Source organism: Sus scrofa, chromosome 13 (assembly GCF_054392235.1).
Source record: "Sus scrofa isolate SSC_HxYL_T2T_F1_AM1 chromosome 13, Sscrofa_HxYL_maternal_Yorkshire_Landrace_v2.0, whole genome shotgun sequence".
In the NCBI taxonomy this organism is placed as follows: domain Eukaryota; kingdom Metazoa; phylum Chordata; class Mammalia; order Artiodactyla; family Suidae; genus Sus; species Sus scrofa.
The window spans coordinates 212,089,124-212,104,901 of NC_139395.1; the positions used below are offsets into that span (position 1 = coordinate 212,089,124).

General features: G+C 44.7%; 1 protein-coding gene and 1 pseudogene across 1 annotated transcript in view; one reads left to right on the plus strand and one right to left on the minus strand.

Annotated features, from left to right (window-relative positions):
* Window positions 1–2,361: 2,361 nt before the first annotated feature.
* Window positions 2,362–15,778, minus strand: part of LOC110256370 (small ribosomal subunit protein uS5 pseudogene) — a 35,887-nt pseudogene continuing 22,470 nt past the window's right edge.
* IFNAR2 (interferon alpha and beta receptor subunit 2) overlaps window positions 10,688–15,778 on the plus strand; it is an 85,942-nt gene continuing 80,851 nt past the window's right edge. The window contains 1 exon segment of the mRNA NM_001204775.2: window positions 10,688–10,765. The gene's annotated coding sequence lies outside the window, so the exon portion shown is untranslated.

Here is a 15,778-nt window from a genome sequence, read left to right on the forward strand (position 1 = left end):
AGGTAGAAAGAATGCCCTTTTCATCACTGGGTTTAATACCAAACAAGCGGTGAAAGTTAAAATAATTACCTGTGAACGACTGTGTATGTTTCTGTCATCTAATTAGGTAATCTGCCCAGGTGTTTAGCACCAAGGCCTCTGTGCTTTAATTGGAAAAAGTCAAGGACAGAAACTAATTAGCAGCATTAACCCAAACCAGAAGTCTAATAACATTAACCACAAATCACCATTGCCACCAGGAGCCTTTATTCTACAACAGTTTCAAGGCAGGGGAGGAAGGAAAGAAAACAAAGCAGTTTTGAACTTTCTTGACTTCTAACCACCAATGTCTGATGACTTTGAGCCACGCTCTTGGAGAAACTGAAAGACTCCGTGATTAAGGAGAAGGCAGTACAGAATAACTGAGTGAATACCTCCTGCACACCTTTTTTTTAGGCAAGAAAGAATTAAATGCCATCTTAAACTCAACAGCACGCAGTTCTGTTTGTTTATTCATTCTTCCCTCCTTCCTGGAGGCCTCTCCAAAGAAAAGATGATGAATCCCTCATACCTGGAACATTTAAAGGGTATATAGAATTTTGGGACCTTAAAACTCTTGAGAGTCCTCTTGGGGTGCAGCAGGTTAAGGATCCAGCTTTGTCATGGCATCAGCTCAGGTCGATGCTGTGGCACAGGTTCAATTTCCGCCCCAGGAATTTCCACATGCAGTGGGTGAGGCCAAAAAAAAAAAATTTTTCTCCTAAATTTTCCCTTTCATTCATTCCAGTTTTGATTTCCAAGCAAGATAAAAATAACCAAATTCCGCCAGGAAAATCCCTAATTCCAAGATGTCTAATAGGCTACTGGGTTTATACAAAGAATCACCAGGTGGGTGTTGTGACGTCCCTTTTCTGTTTGCCTCTCTGCTCTTTTCCAGAATTTCCCATTTCTTGGAGCATTTCTTTAGGAGAACTGGCAGTTTGAAAACACAGGTAGGAACAGAGCATTCAGCATTGATCTCGTTTGGTTTTTTTGTTCTATCAGTTAACATCAAATAACATTAGAACAATTTTGGATTCCCAGCTCTCTGGTATTTTAAGTGATTAATGAGATAAAAAGCAAAAGGAGATTTTTTTAAAAAGCCTAATTTGAAACCAGGCTGAAGACAAAAGAAGCTCTACTTTAAGGATTAGGAAATTCAGACCCAACCCAACTTTGCTGAAAGGCGTGCATTTTTCCCACCCCTGCTTCTCTCCCACTATGACCTGGGTTTTATTAATGTCACCAGCCAAATCCATCCCAGCTAGTGCTGACTAACTCAAACTTGGGCCCCACCAGGAAAAGGAACTTGAGCTGTCATTCTGAGGGCCACTTCCCCTCCTATTTTCTGTTCCCCATTCCCCACTGTCACTACCATCACGGCTAACTCCAACCCCCAAAGAACCAAAGTTCCAAAAGAAACAAACAAACAAAAAAAAACTAACTTTGCAAAGAGTAAAATCCAGGGATGTGCATAATTCCGTATCTGCCTTTGGGGCAAAAAAAAAAAAAAAAAAAAAAAAATTTTTTTTTTAAGGTTTTTCACTGCTTTCCCTCTAGAAGGTAAATTGACTCTGCTTTTTGAAAACATCCCAGTGTCCCAAACATTGGCCCTCTAGAGGTTGTGGCTTAGAAACCAGGGCATAAATAAAACCTGTGTATAAGGTAATGCTGCCAGCAGCTGCTTTGGGAGGTGCCCTTGCTTGGGTTTTTGTGTGTTGTTTGGTTTTGTTTTTTTACATTCTCTCTTTGTATGACATGTGCAAGGTTTTTCCGAGCTAGCTATCCGACACAGCCTGCGTTGAAGGGTTAAAATAATGGGGTCATTATGGGGCTATTCCTAAGAAACAGGCAAAAGGGACCCACAGCAGACTTGCTGCAGCTGTTAGGCGGCCCAATTGCCATCCACAAGGGACTTGGCTTATTTCTATATCAGCATCTCCCACCTTGATAAAAAAGAAAAAAAAAAACACCCATTTCATTTGGACTGTGTACTAAGAATAATTGCCACCAATATTGATTGGCCCTGGGGGACCTGGCTGAATTTAAAAATTGCAGACTGTGAAATCCCAGCTGATGGAGCCTCGAGGAGATGGCTGCTTATTTGTGACATGTTCCTATGTTTAAACTTATCTATGAAAACTGTGAAATTAATATCCTCACATTGAGTGCAATATGGTGACACACCCAGCTAAAGGCACAGCTATTTTGGTCCTTCTTGTTTTCACAGCAGCTTCTGTCTGTGTACCATGTGCAAACCTTTCTGATAATGAAGCCTAAGGATGTGTTTCCTGGAGTCGTTGTTTTCTATTGCATTTCAGGGACTGGGTGAACGGGTGAAGTTTATTTTCTTTGGCGGCAAAGAAAATTGTAACGGGTCTTTAACTCCACAGTGGCTTCTGGCTTGGGGGTGAACCGATCGTCCTGGTCTCCCCGTTTTTCTTCTGGGGGCAGCTTGAAGCTAGCCATTTTGGTCAAGAGCAAAGAGGAGAACTCAACTGCCGAGTCTTCATCAATAAACCCATGTAATTCAGTTCCAAGTTTCAAGGCTGTCCGGGATGGAGATTTGAAACATCTCTGAAATGAAACATCTCTGAAATGAATCACAACTGAAAAAGAAAAGGGAATCCTACTCATTCCTTCCTACTTCATGAAGAAATACGCTGTTAACCCCCACAAAATATATAAATGATGATGAAAATGTCAGGGTGCCATGGACTGCGACCATGACATAGAAGCAGCAAAGCGCTGTGACTTTCTATCTGTACAGCAGGTCTTTGTTTCATATGCTCTGAACGGACTCATTGCAAAATCTCCTCTTCCTTCCTCCCCATGCCAGTCCCCTCCCTTCCTCATACGATATACAGATTAAACACGAGTTTTAAAAGAACTTGGGCAATACCATCTAAAAATAAATACAATGATAATGGGAGAAAAAAGAATGTATACATGTATGCGTGACTGGGTCACCTTGCTGTACAATAGAAAATTGACAGAACACTGTAAACCAGCTCTAATGGAAAAAAATAAAAATCATTATAAAAAATTATTTATTTATTTATCTTTTTGCCTTTTCTAGGGCCGATCCCACAGCATATGGAGGTTCCCAGGCTAGGGGTCTAATCGGAGCTGTAGTCACCGGCCTACACCAGAGCCACAGCAATGCCAGATCCGAGCCACGTCTGCGACCCACACCACAGCTCAGGGCAACGCCGGATCCTTAACCCACTGAGCAAGGCCAGGGGTTGAACCCACAACCCCATGGTTCCTAGTCAGATTCGTTAACCACCAAGCCATGACAGGAACCCCCAATTTTTTTATATTTAAAAATAAATAAATTTTATTTTATTTTACAGCTAGAAAAAAGAACTGGAAAGATATACACTAAAATTCACAAAGGTCCTCTCTGCCTGGTACCATTATGTAACTGGGATGGTTACTTTCTTCTTTTTGCCTAACTCTATGCCCTAAATTTCCCATGATGTATATATTATCACTATTATAATAAGCAAATAATTATTTTTAAAAAGATACAACTGCTACAAGTAGGATGACTGCTATAGCTCATGTGCAAATTATACACATTTTCACCTCTCAGGTACCTAATGTGAAAACTACATAAACAAAAAATTTAATCTTGCCATCAATCTTCCTACTTAAATATTAAGTTATTAAAAATTCATGTGTAGGTTAAATTTTTTCAAATTCATTCTGATATATCCTGATATAATATATCCTCATAGGAGTTCCCTGGTGGCTCATTGGGTTAAGGATCCAGCATTGTCACTGCTGTGGTGCAGGTTTGATCCCTGGCCCAGGCACTTCCGCATGCCTCAGGAGCAGCCAAAACAAAAACAAAGCAAATGAAGAAACAAAACCACAAATATAACCTAGGGGATATATCCTGGGTGATTAAAATGTAGCAGTTCTTTCTCATTATTTTTTATTTATTGGTTGGTTGGTTGATGGCTTTCACTTCATCTTTGGTGGTGATTTTCCTGGTTTTCACTTTTATGGAACATTTTACTTTAGGGTCATCCTGATGTTTCTATCAAAAGGTCCCAGTTTTACAAACCCAAGTCACAACAAATGTGTAGGAAAGCCTGTAGAATGTGAAAAATACAAACGCCCCCCCAAACACACACACACATCAATTTAGTTCATGATCCCAAATTTTGAAAATAGTTTTTAAAATTGCAAACCAGCTGATTCGACTGAAAGTCTGGCACACCAAAGAACAGCCGAAAGTAAGTGTAAATTCCTTTGCACCTCCAATAAAATCACAAATTAAATAACAACTTAATTTCTGTTCATATAAGCCTTCCCCCTTTTTGCTGAAAACAGAACATAAGAAACAAAGATGAAGTGTATTGCTCATTATATGGGAAAAACTGTCAGCTCAGAGGCAATGTAGAATCACATCTTTAAAAAGGTTTTAGAAGCTGAGGTCACAGTTGTTGGTGGTGCTTGCAGAAAATTTTTGGGCCAAAGTTATCCTCTTGTCGGGCTCGCTCCAGCCCCACCCCAGAACCTGCCACATAGGCAGATCAGGCTCTAGAAACTCATTGCAACAGACCTCCAAGGCGCAACTGCCATCCATTGCCCCAAATCAGGAGGCAAAGAGGAAAGTCAGTTTCTAACGTCAGTGAGCTGTAACCTCTCATGGGAGGGGCTGGTCATTACAAAATGCAAAGGAAGTTTGTTTTGCTGGGCGTTATTATCTTGTAACGGCAGGTGTTAGGAAGCACCAGAGAGAAGACAGCGAAGCGGCCCCTCAGGTTATCTTTGCTGAGTCAGATCGGCTGTTTACCGTCATCATTCTCCTAATGAGTAGACACAAAGGCCTCCAGTTCTAGAACCTTCTCTGTGAGCAGGGGCTCTGCAAGAGGTAATTACTGAAAAGTGACACAGCGCTGCTGTCCTTTCAGCTACCACTTCCTCGCCAGTTGGTAGGGTTTAAAATAAATAAATGAAGGGAGGAGCATTGCCCCTCATTTAAAAAGGGGAAAGGTAATGGCTTGGCTCTGAGCACCGGCGGATGGATATTATGCCCTAGACTAGACTCTTCTGGGAAGAGGTGGGAGGGGCCGCACTTGCCACTCAAAAGCCGCACTTGGAAAACTGCAAATGACACACAGCATGGAGGTCGCTGGACAAGTAAATCATGAGTTTCTCCCATAGGTACTACATGGACAAAAGAACAATGCAAATTTTTTTTCCCAATAGGCGATGTGTGATACAGTCACCAAGCAATATATAAAGATAGATATTCTAAGAGGTGGGAGGGTTTGACTTGAAAAGATTTGAGGCGAGCGGTGGTATTTAGTTCAGGAAATTCTTATCTGACTGCAGAAGACAGATCCAGAGTGACCACGTCCAGGCGTCACCCGTGGGGATAACACAAGATCAAGTACAACCACTACCTCCGCGGTGCTCCTGGCCAGGGCCAGGGAGCAAGATGCAAATTGACAGAACAGAGACATGGTGATTCTGCGGAGAAAGCCACCTCCTCCAGCCACAGTCTGCCCAGGGGCCAACCTGTCACAGGAGGAATCGCCAGGTAGAATAGAGGGCATCCAGTCAGATTTGAATTTCAGATAAATGATGACTTTTTTTTAGTATACGTATGTCCCAAATATTGCATTGAGACATACTAAAAAAATATGTACTCTATTGCATGAGACACACCAAACAACATATATACTGTAGCTTAGTACATGAACTATGTACTAGCATATGTACTAAACTATGTATACTTAGGAGTTCCCACAGGGGCGCAACGGGATCAGTGGCCTCTTGGGAGCACCAGGACGCAGGTTCGATCCCTGGCCCAGCACAGTGGCTTAAGGATCCCGCGTAGGTTGCCACTGCTGCTTCGATCTGATCGCTGATGTGAACTCCCTATGCCATGGGGCAGCCACAGAATGAAGGAATGAATGAATGAATGAATGAATGAATGCATACATACATTATAACATTACAAATTAGTATGTTATACCAAAAAAAAAATTGTAGATCTGAAATTCAAATTCAAAAATGCAGGGCATCCTGTATTTTCATTTGCTCAATCTGGCAACTCTGACCCACTGCAGAGGGAGGTGGCAGAAGATTTGTCTCCCCACCCCCCCAAAACATGTCCCCTCCTTCACCTCCTTCCTGGCTCTGCTCAGAGGCCCCACCCCATGGCCAGGCCTTCCCTGAGCATCCCAAATGGCCACTGCACTGTTCCCTCACTCCCATCAGCCTTATTGTCTTCCAGAGCTTATCACGTTACAATGCACCATACATCATGTACTCCTGGGTATAAGCTAAGTTTCTTTTCCATCTCACCCCCACCATCAGTTCCATGAGGCCAAGGATTTTCGTCTTCATTCTCAGCCCTTAGAATATACCCATCCCATCACAGACCTCAGTATAGGAGATTGTGTGATCAGGAGAGGCTATATAGAGCAGGAAAAAGCACTGTTGTGAAAACAGAGACTGAACTAAGGAAAATGGTTACAATCATTTCAGCTCTCCCGATAGATCTGTGTTCTAGTCTGTGCTTTTTTTAAGTCACGCCCATGGCATATGGAAGATCTGGGGCCAGGGAGCTAACCCTCACCACAGCAGCGACAATGCCAGATCCTTAACCACTAGGCCACCAGGGAGCTCCTTGTCTGTGTGCTTCTAGGATTCACGGGCACACCTGAGAAACCCCGACAGGTCGGATGCTGGCTGATTCCACAGGTCCGAGTGGACCTGAGATTCTGCCTCCTTAACCAGCTTGCACTTGATGCTGATGTGGCAAAGGGAGTCATTTAAGAGCACGGATAAAGGTTCAAATGAAGAGCAGACCACGACCGGTGACTGGAAGATTCTGTGCTTCTGTTACAGCAGAGGAAGGCACAATAGGAAAAAATCCAAGTTACTTGATAAACAATTTTTTTCAGAAAAATAGAAATCCACTCTTCCTGAATTCAGCAGATCCCTATTTCAGAAAACACCTGTTCCTATTAGTCTCCCTTAGCTGTGGCAGGAAAAAAAAAAAAAAAAAAAAAACGAATACAAGAATGAGAAACACCATCTCTCCAAAGTGAAAGGGGGGAAAGATGCTGTTATCTCGGAGATGATGGCTTCTGTTTCATCAGCATCTCCAAGAACGTTTTCACTGGCGCCAAGAGCAAAGGCACAGACCCTGCCTTTTTCGAGACCTTGAATTCTGTAAGACAGGCTGCATGCAAATACCTGGAGAAGCTCACTGGTCAACCCCTTGACGAGCCCCAGTGCAAGGATGTAAAACTTACTCTCTCTCACTTTCCTCGGTTCTTACCCTCCTTGGAAAGTAAGCGAAAGTTTACCTTAAAAAAAAAATTACTTTCAGAGTTCCTTGTGGCACAGCGGGATGAGGCTCTGGCGTTGTCATTCAGCTGCTGTGGTGCAGGTTCGGTCCCTGGCTTGGGAATTTCCATATGCCTGGGGTGCAGCAAAAATATTTTTTTTTTCACAGCAGAAACCTTCTAAAAGATTGAATTCTGTGCATGCTATAGGGGTGAACCTCTATATCCATTCCCTGCTGTGCTCCACCTTCTGTGAATTAGGAAAAGGGTTAAAAATAGCTACTTTGGGTTCACTTTCATTATCAAGCTTCTGTCCATGAGCATCTTTTAAAAACCCACGTTGTCTCAATTGTGATCACTTAAACAGAAATCAGGAGTTTCCGTCATGGTGCAGCAGAAAGGAATCCGACTAGGAACCATGAGGTTTCGGGTTCAATCCCTGGCCTCACTCAGTGGGTTGAGGATCCGGCATTGCCGTGAGCTGTGGTGTAGGTCGCAGACTCTGCTCGGATTCCAAGCTGCTTGGGCTCTGGCGTAGGCCAGCAGTTAGAGCTCGATTGGACCCCTAGCCTGGGAACCTCCATATGTCTGGGGTGCAGCCCTTAAAGGACAAAAGACAAACAAACAAAAACGGAAATCATACTTATGTTTCAAAAACAGTCAATATAGAATAAAATTCCACCCATACTAGTCATTTTCCTTCTATCATTTTTAGGGAAAAGAAAAATAAATCATTCATTAAATCCAATGCCTTTTATAACAAAAACCAACACAGACAGCTTGAACCTGACCTACGATTAGGAATAATAGACGTTTGAAATTCAACGACAATTTAATTCTTTGGAAACATCCCCCGTCTAGGTGTCAATGATTCATTCAACTTTGTCATTAGCATTATTAATTGCTTAATATCGTTTACGACCAGGAAACCCCTAATGTAGTGAAAATTGCAAAAGAATAGACTCTAGGAGCCCTATATCCAGCCGTGCCTCTGTGGTTCGGTTTCAGGAAAGAGTTTTCTATCTCTGGGTCTCAGTTTCTTTGCTTTGGAAAATGCGGAATTGAATCAAATTACCTTGCAGTTTCTCTCCAACTCTCATAACCCCTCATTCACACACCCTTTAAAATAAGTACCCGCAGTTCACGCACTATTCTTCCTTGAGAAACAGCGCCACCTTCAGGTCACAATAACCATAACAGAGCGGCTGCAGAGTTGCTTCTCCCGCAGGCAGGAATTATTTGCCAGATCCACAGAAACCCGTCCCCCTGGCGTCCCTGGGGACCTGGTCACACATTTGTGAGCCTGCCAGCTGGGTTAAGATCAATGTGTATGGACATGGAGCCAAGCTGAGCTAACTGGCCCACAGGGGACAGATACATGACCTTGGTCTAATTATCACAGCCCCCGGCTCACGGAGCTCACCCACGGAACAATTCCTAGGAAAGAGATCAAGCAAGAAACACGCTGGATGAACTGAAGCCTAAAAAGCAATGATAATAGACATACCTCTTCTTATCCCCTTAAGACAGTTTCCACCTGTTCTCATTTTAGCACGATACCCTGCAAGGCAGCTCTCGTGTGTTTTATCAAGAAAAATTGCATAGCGGAGTTCCCATCGTGGCTCAGTGGTTAACGAATGCAACTAGGAACTATGAGGTTGCGGGTTCAATCCCTGTCCTTGCTCAGTGGCTTAAGGATCTGGCAGTGCCATGAGCTATGGTGTAGGTCGCAGATGCGGCTCAGATCCCGCATTGCTGTAGCTCTGGCATAGACTGGTGGCTACAGCTCCGATTAGACCCCTAGCCTGGGGACCTCCATATGCCGCAGGTGTGGCCGTAGAAAAGGCAAAAAAGACACAAATAAATAAATAAATAAATAAATAAATAAATAAATAAATAAATAAAAAGAAAGAAAGAAAAATTGCATAGCAGACTCTTAAATAAATACCTTTTTTTTTTTTTTTTTTGCACCCAGCAAATATTTATCAAGAAACCACTTAATCCCAGCACAGTGCTGAGGGCTCTCACAAAATTCATTCTACTGAATTTCCACCACAGTCCTTAAGAGGCAAGCATGAAAATGCCCATGCTTCCACACAAGGAAATTGAGACTCAGAGAGGTGTGGAAATGACAGCTCTGGCTCCAGTCTTGAGTATGAAATACTCACATACCTCCTGAGTTAGGAGGGGCCACAATCAACCAAGAATGTGACAGCAACTGCCCCTTTTCCAGGCTTATCTCTCCGCACAACCTCGTTCTGCCAAATGCAATCAGCAGTTGCGAGCAAAGGCAGTTCGAGAACGCCATTTCTTTCTTTGAAGTGTGATCAGAAAACAGCCCTATCTTTGCCAACCAGCCTCAGCTGCAGTACCCTGAGCTGCATGGATGGGGCTCATGGGTTAGAGGGGATATGGTGTTTTGTCACTAAGTCTCACAGTTTGCAAAGGATGGCTCATCTGAGAAAGAGAGTAAAGAGTATTTAAGATTATCCCTTTGAAAATATCCCATCACCCCCTAAATTTCCTAGGCTTTCTTGGGTGGGAAAGGGGCAGAGCAACCCCAAGCCCAGAAGGATGCTTTGTAGCTGGAAATACCACGTTCCCCTGCATCACTCAGGAGAGACATGGGTGCCCCGCTGCACAATGCCCCTTACCGCATATCTCACGCTTTCCTGTATTCGTACAGGCTTGCGTGACACAAGCTGACAAAAATCAGGTTTTCCAGTCTGTCTCCCAGATTATACTTTACAGAATACTGGCACATAAATATGCAGTCACCAAGTATTTGCTGGTGTATTAGGGGGAAAACTGTAATCTACATGCAGAAAACAGACATGAGATAAGCTGGAGTGATTGGACCTATGTGAGATGGTAGCGAAGTTATTTTCAGACAGCGCCCAGGGAAGGAGCCTGGCTCAGAAAGGGACGGGAAAAATGCTCACAAACTTTGGTTTATGGCTTATGGGAAAAAGACCCAGATGGAACAAGATGGCAGAGTTGCACTGACCCTTTGAGGAAGGAGAAGTTAAGATGTGGCATCTAAACCACAAGGCAGACACCAGAAAAAAAAAAAAAATTGCGTAAGCAAGGAAATTCTCAGTTTGGAGCATCTTCTTATACTCAGAGGAAATGTTATTGAAAGTTGCAGCTAGTGAGAAATTGAGGAACAGATGCTTGATAGTTGGTGTGCAGTTTTTGCCTGTAGTCGTAATTGGCAGGGGCAGTTCCACGGCATTTCAGAGGCCGAGGTGGAAAAGGAGGAAATAGAAGGGGCTGGAGACTGACGGTCACAGCATAGAGGCAGCCACCAAGGATGAACTGGAGCAAAAAAGCAGAACTGTCTACAAGGCACATATCCCTGAAAGAGTATTATGCAGAGAAGCCCCAACAGCAGCGGCTGTGGCTGAGCGAATCCTGCTTGGAAGCTGGTAAGCCCCTCTCAAGCCCCAATGGTAATGATGGTAGATGAGCAATCCGTTATCTTTTGTCAGCATCATCCATGCTAGCCTCCTCGTCGCCTTCTTCCCACATCCTAACCCAAAGAACCAGGCTTTCTTCGTACAGTTTCTATTCTGCAGGAGGTTAAGCCAACAGAGAATCAAAACTAGGAGTTCCCGACAAGGAACGAATCCGACAAGGAACCAGGAGGTTGCGGGTTTGATCCCTGGCCTCGCTCAGTGGGTTAAGGATCCGGCGTTGCTGTGAGCTGTGGTGTAGGTCACAGCCGAGGCTCGGATCTGGCATTGCGGTGGCTCTGGCGTAGGCTGGCAGCAATAGCTCTGATTCGACCCCTAGCCTGGGAACCTCCATATGTTGCAGATGCGGCCCTAAAAGGACAAAAGAGAAAAAAAAAGCTAGTTATCACTATGTATAAAATAATAAGCTAGGACCGAGAGTGTGAAAAGTTGTTTCTGCAGCATCTGGAGCGTGGTCCTCCGGGCATTGTTTTCTGCTTTATTTTGTCCTTGGTGGCCTTTGGAGGGGCTGAAGTAGCTCCGGAGAGGTGGGACGGCAGAGATGAAGAGTGTACACCACTTTTGCGGGTTACAGATGGTGTGCAGAGAAGTGGGCGCTAAATGCGTGCTACCATAGACCCCGATTCAGGCTGGGCGAGAAGTGTTCCCATAGGGAAGTCCCCATGTTTTTGGAAACAGATTCATTCATACAACCATGCATTTAGTTGCACACCTACTATGTGCTATGCGCTGGGCACAGAGTAATGACAGCATCCCATCAAGTTCTTGGGCGATTCTGATGGGATGCCTGCAAATGAGGGACTTGGTTGGATCCAGAGGACGTGAGCTTTTATGCAGGGGGATAAGCCATATCTCCCTAAGGGGCAAGGTCAATGGACCTGGACAGAGAGTGGTTTTAACTCTCAGTAATGGAGAGACCGGTACCTGTAGGTCAATAGGTACAAATGAGGACAGCTGAAATCTACATGGAGCAGCTGAAAACTGGCAAAGAGGTTTAAGCTCCTCACCATTCACTGGGCATTCAATTCCCTGAATGCACCAGACTTTGGGACACACCAGCCCACAAGGCCCCTCTGTGTGAGTCTGGGAAAGGCACGGTGTGGGCACCTATCTTCCTGGGAACTGGGTGAAACCTGCTGTCCCACAGCTGGACTTGAGAACCCACATACCGCCTCCCAGCCTGCTCTGCTGGGGCCTTCTGCCTTAGACATTTACCCAAGTTCTTCCATCTTCCTGCAAGGCTTCCCCACACCCCCACCCCTTCCCACCTCCCCTTCCAAACCCCACCTTAGAGATGACCGTCACAGAGTTCCCGTGTGGTTCATCAGATTAAGAACCTGACTAGAATCCATGAGGATGCAGGTTCGATCTCTGGCCTCTCTCAGTGGGTTAAGGATCCGGCGCTGTCGTGAGCTCTGGTGTCAGTCACAGACTCGGTTCAGATCCAGTGCTGCTCTGGTTGTGATGTAGGCTGGTAGCTGTGGTTCCACTTTGACCTCTAGCCTGGAAACTTCCATAGGCCACAGATATGGCCCTAAAAAGGAAAAAAAAAAAAAAAGACGGATGACTGTCACAGGTAAGCCTTCCCAGCCCCTCACAGCTCCAAGTCACTGTTTTATATTGTCACATCACCCTGTATTTCTCCCTAATCAGCCTTGTCGCAATTACAAGCACTTGTGTAATTGTCCTTCCCCCCCAGGAGCGGGTAAGCTCCCAGAAAGGAGGGTCTGTATCACTTGTGCTCATGCTGGGCACCTAGGATGCTCTCAGTAAGTCCTTCCTGACTGGTGAAGTGAATGGAGCTTCAAGTTAGGGCTCATGGAAATTTTCCTTATCCTTCTAAGGAGAGTGATTTGAGCACACTCGCCACTCCGTGCAGCCCAGACATGCCTGGGTGTTCCTATTACAAATGCTGGCTCGGAGTTCCTGTCGTGGCTCAGTGGTTAACGAATCCAACTAGGAACCATGAGGTTGCGGGTTCGATCCCTGGCATTGCTCAGTGGGTTAAGGATCCGACGTTGCCCTGAGCTGTGGTGTAGGTTGCAGACGCTGCTTGGATCCTGCGTTGCTGTGGCTCTGGTGCAGGCCGACGGCTACAGCCCCGATTAGATCCCTAGCCTGGGAACCTCCATATGCCTAGAAAAGGCAAAAAAACAAAAACAAATGCTGGATCCTCTCATCATACGGGGTCATGGAGGCTCCATGCTTTCACTCGCAGGTTTCTCATTCGCTTCTAGAAACGGTGCTATCTGGACAAGGGCAGAAAAAAATCCTCACTTGATAGAAGCAGTCTGGAACAGCCGAGTGAATACCCAAATTTGGAACACAGGCTGCCAAGTGTTTTCATTTCATGGTGTCTGATCCCCATTCACTTACTCAAAAAAATATTTATAGGGAGTTCCTGCTGTGGCCAGTGGGTTAAGAATCCGACTGCTGTGGCTCAGTTCCTTGTGGAGGTGTGGGTTCAATCCCCTGCCCAGCACAGTGGGTTAAAGGGATGCAGCATTGCAGCCGTGACTTGGATTCAGTCCATGGCCGTGAAATTTCCATATGCCGTGTGTGGAGCCATAAGTATTTTTTTAATTATTGGGCACCTTCTGTATGCACCCAAGAAGTAATCTAGGAGCTGATTTTTCCATTCTCATGATAGCTTTTTGGAGCACAAATTGCTTGGCTTGCCCTCTGTTCCATAGTAGCGATGGATGTGATAGATTGTTTAACCTTCTAGCTGTGATGCATCAGACTTGGCCTCCAGACTTGCTGTCTTGTTCGTAGCCTTGGCAAGGCAATATGACCACCAGGAGAGTGAGGCCAATAGCATGACTCTGATCACACAAGAGACATGTGTTGAACAACCACAAACCACAGCAGGACATAATTTTCCTGCTCAGAAAAAGAGTACTTGCTTGCAGGCTATGTCTAGGAGCACTAGGCTAAGTTCAAGCTTTGCAGTTTTATAAAGGAAGTATTAGGAAATAATTTTCTGTGATTACACACTGATCTGCAGCAGGGCACCCGGCAGGGTTGCATCTTCCATGAGGTTGGTGCATGTTCACCCCCCCGACACATCAGTCCCCCCCAGGCTTCCCCAGCTCCTCCCCTAACACCCTCCCCACCACCTCCTCACGGTCCAGCCTCCAGTCTGACCACAGGGAGCCACCTCAGTTGCTGACTATTTTTAATATCAACCCTGATTACAGATGAAGGGTTCTATAAAGAATCCTATGAATATTCTACATTCTAGATTCTATAAAGAAGCATCTAAGCACTTTGTCCCTGAATCTGTAGCATCCAAATATGAAATGTTATTTTCCGGAGTCCTTTGGCTTTTAATCTAAACAACCAGCAGGGGGAGCCATTCCCTAGCATAAAAGATGCTACAGCCACTAACAAGCCGGCCACTGTGGAAGCCTGCTGGGGCTCTCAGGACGGAGTACCCCAGGCTGGGTCGCATAAATGAGAGATTTATTTTCTCGCAGTTCTAAAGGTCGGAGGTCTGAAGTCAAGGCGTTGGCAAGATTAGTTCCTTCTGAGGCCTCTCTCCTTGGCGTCTACGTGGGGGTCTTCTCCCTGTGTTCTCATGGGGTCTCCTGTGTGCGGCTGTGTCTTGATTTCCTCTTAGAAGACACCAGACATATTGGATTAGGGCGCACCCTGATGACTTCATTTTATCTTAATCGCCTCTTTTTTTTAGTTTTATTGACATATACTTGATTTATAATGTTGTGTTAATGTCTGGGGTACGGCAATGTAACTGAGTTATGTATAAGGTCTGTTTCATATTCGTTTCCATTATGGGTTATCACGGGACATTGAATGTAGTTCCCTCCGCTGTACAGTAGGACCTTGTTATTTATACATTCTATATAAAATAGTTTACATCCGCTAATCCCAAATTCCCCAGTCCATCACTCCCTCCCACACCCCTTGGCGACCACAAGTCTGTTCTTTATCTCTGTGAGTCTGTGTCTGGTGTGCAGATAAGTTCATTTGTGTCATATTTTAGATTCCAACATATAAGCAATATCGTATGGTATTTATCTTTCTCTTTCTGACTTATTTCACTTAGTTTACTTAAGCAACCTCTTTAAAGGCACTGTGTCCAAATGCAGTCACATTCCGAGGCACCGGGGGTTAAGGATTCAGCATATAAACGGGGGGGGGGGACGACGACACCATCCAGCCCATAATAGCCACCCTGTCCTCAGTTTTGTTAACCTTTTTCTTTGAAGTGTAGTTAATTGACACTGTTGTGTTAGTTACTTTTTTTCGCCTTTAAAAAAATGCTATGTTATAAAATTGGGTTGTGATGATCATTGTACAACTATAAATGTAATAAATTAATTGTTTAATATAAAAAAAGATATTTTTCAACATGTTTCCATTGCTTTCTAAAAATTAAATCACCTTTGTTGTTTTTACTCCTGTGGTTTGAAGGCCTTGGCCCCACCGCCGTATTGGCAGGTATTTATGGTGCACTCAGATTGATAGGAAACTCAGACCCAGGCACCTCTTGGCAAAATCATGCAAGTTCCTGTAGCTAAAGACATGAAAGGAAGTCGGTGAGGTCAGGACACAAGCTGGCAACCATCAGCAGAAGCCCAGTCAGCTTCCTGACTCACCAGATGGGGAGCCGAAGATGGTAAGGCCAGGATGCTAAGAGCCATCCCATTCTCCAGCCCAGTTTCAGAGGCTCTCTCTTCCCTCCTGATTTCTCCCATTTCTCATATTTTAGATTCCAACATATAAGCAATATCGTATGGCATTTATCTTTCTCTTTCTGACTTATTTCACTTAGTTTACTTAAGCAACCTCTTTAAAGGCCCTGTGTCCAAATGCAGTCACATTCAAGAGTGACTGGATGGCCAGTGGTGGCACAGGAAAGCTTGCTGAGCCTGGGGAACTCACCAATCCTGCAGTTAGCCAGTAACCACCTGACTGCAATGGAGCATCCTCCACTCCCCT